A 7725-nucleotide genomic window follows, 5' to 3' on the forward strand; every position below is an offset into this window, starting at 1 on the left:
TTTCGAAAAACTATCAAATAATAACAAATAAAAAAAAATTAAAACTAACCCAAAAACCGATGCACTTAAAACTATAAGCATATGCGAAAAATATATAATTAACATAAATACAATTTAGTTACAAAAATACACAACTAACCTAAAGACAATTGATTTACATTGTAACCTGAAATAAAACAAAACAGCGAGTCCGTATTTTTTTAAAATCAAGTCAACTCTATTTTATTTATCGATTGAGATAGCTACAACAGTATAATACACATAATTTTTAAAACTTTAATTAAAATGATAATACAGTGACAACAATCAGAACACACTGCGCATGCGTCAATTTTTTAAGCCAGTTGGGGTAACGCAATGCAGATTAGAAATTTTTAATTTCCTTTAATCTGTTTTATTTTAACTTAAAAGTATTTCAGAATGAATCCTAAAGATCGATTAATTAACAAAGTTTAATTTTAAATGCATCAAACACGAAGAAACTAAACAGAATCCTTTGAAATAATCGGTCGAAAATATATTAAGCCTAACCTCATTAGTGTAGGGGAAAAAATTGAAGCCTTACTCTTTTTTTGCGGAAGAGTTAGTTTTGAATTAATAAAAAAATAACCACTCAATTTACCGGAATAAATAGTAGCCTATGTCCTATTTCAGACTATAATCCATCTCTCAGCTAAATTTCATCCAATTCTGTTCAGCCGTTCTGGCGTGACTGACTAACAAACATCCATCCAAACTTTCACATTTATAATAGTAGGTTTACTTTCTTTGTTGCTTAACTCGGAAAAACTGCATGATAAATTCCGGAGAATACATTTTAAAATTTTGGATTAACTTTTTTTCTCAAGTAATTGAAAGTTTATAAAGAGCAAATATCTGTTTCACTTTTACAGATAACTATATTAAATCTTATTTAAATTTTTATTGTGGTGTAGCCTACATATTTCTATTGGACTTTTGGGTATATCTTCTTTATTTTTGTAGTTCTTTCGCAATTTTTTTTTTCTTTCGTTCCTAGGGGCGCAGTAACCTGTCTCAATAGATTCTGCAAAGCTACTTTACTATAAGTGCATTCTACTTCTATGTCTAGACATGTTGTGGTTTAGAATTTCATTTAAAGGCTTTTCCGATCACACTGTATATTTTATATGATAAGATGATATCTGAAACCATCATATCAAGCGCATGATAATTTCAAAATAATTTTGTACTAATTTGATAAGTACTGAATTTGAATATTCGAATTTGCATTTTTGGTGATTCTAATCTGGTGACTGCCTTGGTAGAAGCGAAGTCTCAAATTAATAGAAGTAAGTTAAGTAGTTTTCTGTTTTATAAATCTATTGATTAAATGAGCTAGTTTAAGAACACGATGTACTACAACTATTTTTCAATTATTCTATATTACAGAACTTGTATACAGAAACCATACTGTTCTAAAAGCAAATTTATGGGTGTTGGGATTTAAAATGAAATAGGGCTCAGATGTATAATTTTTCCTTTTGATGTGGCAACACTTTTGCTCATAAACAGAAAGCTGCAGAAGGAAATTGTCAACGTCGAAGTCTCATCAAACTAAAAACAGATGTCTATGTTAATAACTACTTCCCACGTTTATGTGACTATATGTTTCAAATACATAATTTTCTTGTTCATCAGAAACGAAAATGGTATTTTACATAAAGATATTTTCGCCTGCTTTTATGCCTGATTCATGCTACTTATCATCGAATATTTAATCTTTGTTTGCAATGTTTTGACCTGATTGGCGATTAAAATAACTATGGTAGTATCAGTATTATTATCTATGTTAGTAACGGTATTATTAATAGCAGTATCATATGTATTAAAATCAAAATTTTGAAATCTATAGGATAATTTATGTGCATTGGTTTAACCGCGAAATCGGATACATCGATCTAAAACTTGAATGAACAGACGATGCCATTATTGTGATCATTTTTGGGATTTAAAAATTCTGATAACATAAATCGAAATGGAGAAAATCGCTTTGTGTCAAATGGGAAAAAGCATTTGTCTGGAAAATATCTATAGATTTTTTTTCAAAAATAACAATTAAAAAATTCCACAATTTTTACTTATCGACAATTATTTCTTTACGATCCATTTATATATATTGTTCGTAGTTTTAAAAATTCATCGACAGTGATGCAAGCAGGGCTTCAAAGTGTAAAAGCTTGGAAACAATTAGGTTAATTTTAGGACTTCCTTTATGAAGCGAATGATAATAATGACCGCGATTATATTTACTACTTGATGCAATAAATTATAGTAAGCGTAGTAGAAACGGTTTTGGATTTCCACACATTTTGACGGATATATCTTAAAAGATGAGAGGGAATTTTCTTTCACTTCGATCTTGTAAATATTTGTTTGAACGCATCCATTATAGGGAAGATTTAATAACGTGAGGATTTACAAGGTTAGATCAGAAAGAAATGTCGAAAAGTCGTTTCGGATCACCTGTTTTCACAGAATGTTGCATTTTGTTACTTGGTTTTCTTGCTGTGCGCTACAGCATTTCTTAAATAATGGCATGCATATTTAAGAAGATATAAAAGTTTTTTAAAGAGAAATTTCGTATTCTTTTTCTCTTTAATTATAAATTTTTAAAAACAATTTTAATGAAATTTATTAAAATCTATGACTATATACCAGCAAAGCACAAGCTGAATACATCGTATATTCAAAGAAATATGAGTGTTTGTTGGGAAGTAAATTACTTATGATTGACACATAACAAATATTTTTTTGGGGTGAGGGGGTGGTACACAGAATAGCTAGTATAAGAATTTCAGTTCAAGATTTAGAAAGATTTCAAAAATTACACAGTGGAATTTTCGACTGTTCCTAAAATATTTAGCAACTATATATGGGTGTTAAGTGTATAGTGTTAGCGGTGGTTCCTAAAGCGTAAAGTTTTTTTTTAATTTCATCAATTATATTCTAAAAATGGAATTTCATTGATATGTATAAATACAATATTTCCCTGGCCCTATTTGAATAAATCGGCTTTCAGTCAAAGCACTCAGAAATTCTTACTTAGAAACGATATTTCCAAAGAGAAAATGCTTTTACCTTAATGGAATCGCACCCCCCTCTTACACCCTCCTATTCATCTAATATTGTCCGGAAGAAGCATAAATCACTGAGAAAATCTTCCTAGAAAGCCGTTTTAGGAAAGGTTGAATTCGTTCTGTGCGTTTGCGTGCGTGTATTCAGTTTCCCTTACTCAAGGATTCGAAAACCCTCCGCGGTTTGCGCATCTGTCAGGATGCGTTTATTTAGTCAAAATAGGATTGAGTGGGAAAAGAAAGGGAGATGTTTACATTTAACATACAGTAAACTCGGATAATTCTCGGGCTTAACGAAAAAAATTGCAAATAACTCGTAATATTGTGGGGAGAAAATTCTATTTCACAATCAAATAATTTATCATTTTTTATTTACTTTAAGGAGACAAAACAGTAAATTATGATGAATAAATGTCTGTTCATAAAATTTAATATCTAACTTTTTTGCAAAATATTTTTTTTATGTTAAATCACTTATTTATTTATTTTTGAAAATATTTTTAATATTTTGAAAATGAAAATTGTAGATAATCTCGGTTACATTTAATGATAATATATAAAATATACTTTGTCCCTTTTCAAAACTTTTGTTGCCACTTGAGCTAATTATATAAGCAATCAATACTCAATTTTGAGTTAAAATCAAATAATGCGGTTAGAAACAACATGACATTAAACAACTAAACGAAACACTATTTAATGCGGTGAAAATCAAAGAATTCTGGACATGCGCCCTTCCTTCCGCGTCTCACCTCTTAGCAAGACAGGTTCATCGAAAAATGGCAGTCTCGGGATATTGAAACCAGCAGTACGTCGAAAAGAATTTGCAGATAATACGCGCAAATCTCTCTTTAGAACTTTTTTGTACAAAGATCTTCGCACTATTAATACCTTGTGCATCACAATTTAAAATGGTATTTTCTATTGAAAAATTTTCATCTTCATTATGCTTAGCACATGCTACAGCTCTAAGCCTAGACGATCTACCTTCCACTTGTTTTGAATTGACTGATGATACCGAAATTATTCTGGGAGTTATTGATAAGTTGAGTGACATGTTTGAGAAGCAATTGAATTCAATTGCTGAAAAAATACTGGATGTATCAGAATATGATTTCGAGTTATTTATGGACGCTTTTTTATCAAGGTGTCTGATAATATCTGATGAGCCATGTTTTTTGAGTTTTCTGTTAATATGTTCCCTGATTGAAATCACAGCTGGCACGATATTTACAGAGCAACAATGCTTAACATATGCGGTTATATGCTCTTTGTGTCTTAGGAGTGTATACGAACGATGTTATAAGGAGCTGTTTGATGAGAAGGAAGAAACTGAATGCTTTGATTCTTTTTGCAGAAGTATCATCCCCTTTCTTGATGACGAGGAGGATAGCAAACTTTTGCTGTCTATTGAGCAACAAAAACAAATTAGTTTACTCCTCTCAAAGGCTATTAATATGGATTATGATAATTTGATACTTTCAAATTCCGATATGAGAATTCTGCATCAAACTATAGATATCATAAATATGAAAGATTTTCTTTTAAACCCTTATGAACAAGTGGGCATTTGTTGTGTCCGTAATAATACAATGGACCTAGAAAACGAAATGGATTCTAAAAGTTCAGTCGAGCGCGAAGACAGTTCGTCTCGAGAAAATAAAATATGTGCCTTGTGTGGTGGAAAATGCTTTCGATATTTGGAGTTGTATAGAAGTGAGATGCTACAACAAGAATTATCTGTGGATAACGATCGAAGTAATTGTAATGGTTAGGTGTGAATCAAAGTAAACATATTCATTACTTATTGCTTTCATTCTCTAAAAGGTGAAAAAGATGATTTCTTTAAAGAGAATCGGAAATAAATGCTTCAGATAGTAAAAGAGAAATTCTGTAACATAGGTAGTTTGTCAATGATAATAAATGTGATTTTTATGAGTAATTTTATATCGAATTAAAAATTATATGTTCTCTCTTTGTTTGATTATTTCTTAAAACCAGTTTTCATTTTGCATCTAATTTGAAGAAAGATTAAAATTTCTAAGATGCAATAAAGGAAAGTGAACAACCTTAATTTCTATTACTTACAAATGTCTGTTGTTTGATTTAAACTATAATACTTCAAGAAGTAGACATTTAAAAATAATTTTTCTGCTATTTTAGATTTAGAGTCAATTTTATTTATCAGTTTTATTTTAAATCCGCTTTCAAAGTTGTCTATTACAGAAGTCCACTTCTTTCTGGTTATTTGTTAGAAGTACGAAATAATAGATTGATTTTTTAGTTTACTACTTTTCTTTCTATGCGGGGTTTTAATATTTTTATTTTGACTAACGCATTTTATCGAATTATTAAAAAAATTTTAATGTGCGTACGTAGTCGAAATAGGAATTTTTATAAAATCGGAATTTACCATTCTTAGAAGGATCTCATTTATTTTAAGAGGTTGTATTTATCAGCTGAATATGAACATTTATTACGAATATTCAAAGTTGTAAATGAAAATCGGAGCAAAAAATTAAAGAATTTAATGTTTTCTTGGGCCTTTTTATATTAAGGTTGTAAAATTTACAATTATCTAAAATATTATGCAGTCTTTAGGAAAATTGAATCTTTTTTTTTTTTTTTTGTTTTTGTTTTGAGTGGAAATAGACATAAATTTTTTTAGTCATAATCTGCAATATATTCTTATTAGTGTAATAAATAATTTTACCAGTTGCCATATTTTATCTTTTAACGAAGCAATTTATTTAAATGGACATCAGATTAATTTTTTTAAAACTAATATCAGAAATACTATTATTATCGTCTTAATATTTATTACTGATTGCCTCTGGCCACCTTCTGATTCGCCAGCCTTAATACTAGCTACAATAGCTTCTTCGGGAAAATGTTTTTGAGTTTCAAATTTTGAATCGTATATCTCATATTATTGTACAAGCTTTACGCCATTTTTTAAAGTTTACTATGGATTCCTAATTTTGCGTTAGCTATCTTATAATTTGAAATTGAAACCTAAGTATGGAAGTGATTAAACTTTAATTTCAACAAGAACATTTTTGCTGAAACCAAACATGTTTTTTAAAAATGTGAATAAAGAAAACATGCATTTATGAACACTATAGAATATTGGTTTACATTTAAAAGGATTAAAACGATTATAATTTGAATTATTGTTTAAAATAAATTTTCTTTTTAACCAATAAATGATCGTTTGAAAAGAAAATGGCGAAATCTAAATTTATGCAATATTTTCATTTTAAGCAATCAAAGTGAGTAAAAAACTTTTTGACGGCAACCTGGCCTAGGAGTAGCGCATCTTCCCCGTGATCTGTGTTCCTGGGTTCGAATCCTGGTTTGTGATCTGTGAGGTGTCTGTGAGGTGTGTGAAAGCCTCCCTGTAAAAGGGGGTTATGCAAGCGAATGTGTGTGTCATCTTCATATAAGCTAGAAGTCAGATTCCTGTTCTCGGATGCTCGGGGTGCTTTGCCATCAGAAGTTACTACTCGGCTTAAATTGCTGGCAGTTCCTTAGCGGCCTTGTAAAGTGTCATAAGAAACAACAACAACAAAAATATATTTTCTCTTTTTCCATTAAATCTGATCGAAGTCTTGAAACTTAATAATTTTTTAATCTTAGATTTAGGAGTCTTGGGGAAATCCCTGGTGCCGACTGGCCTTTCTTTATTAAGACGATCAGTGCAGTGGACAAAAATCGCTTGCTTTTAGAAGATAGTAATTTTCATAATTTGATAACTTATTCATTCTTACTCTTAAAGAGAGAACTTTTTTTTATTCAAAATGTTAGTATAAAAGAATATTTTACTAAATATGACTCATAGGACTAAGGATCCATATAAAAACGTAAAATCCGCATTTCTTGAGAACATTACTGACTCAGAATGCATAAAATGGTGCTTTTTTATTTATTTGGACTTTTTTTTCTCTTTTAAATGTATATGCCTAATTTAATTATTTAAAAACAGGTTTTGGAACCTAATTAGAATGGAAAGCTTGTCTAAAAATAAACTTTTTCTGCATTATATATTACAGAATTATTGAATTAATTATATACATATTTTAAAACTTCAGATCAGATATTTTTCTTGCCCTTAACTTTCTTTAAAATATATTTCATTGTTTTCGGATTTATATATTTTATTCAAGCACGTGCTGACATTTACACATTTCTTGATTTCTTTTCCATTAACTCTTAATTTATTCCTTTAATTTGAGTTTTGTCAACGTGATGACAATGTTTTTAAGAAAAGCTAATGATTCCAATATACGCGTAATATGTTCTTGCAAATTAAATAATTTTTTGAAATGTAATGATAAAAAAAATATAAGATTTTTTTTTAAATCTATTCAAAATAAAAATTCAAATTATATGTTAAAAAATTGATATATAATGTTTTTTGAATTATAAGATGATTAAAAATTATTTATTCACTGTAATATCTTCAGAAGTTATCCTCAAAAAGCGCAAAAATATTGGCTTAATTTTTAATTAAAATTCTCATTTAATTTTTAAAAAAAGATGGTACTCTCATGGTACTGTGTCTTGTTTAGTGCTGTTTGTCCGGTAGGAATTTTTCCCATCAAATGTCTTCGTTTACGGCTGTCGCTAT

This window comes from Argiope bruennichi, chromosome 6 (genome assembly GCF_947563725.1).
Source record: "Argiope bruennichi chromosome 6, qqArgBrue1.1, whole genome shotgun sequence".
NCBI lineage: Eukaryota > Metazoa > Arthropoda > Arachnida > Araneae > Araneidae > Argiope > Argiope bruennichi.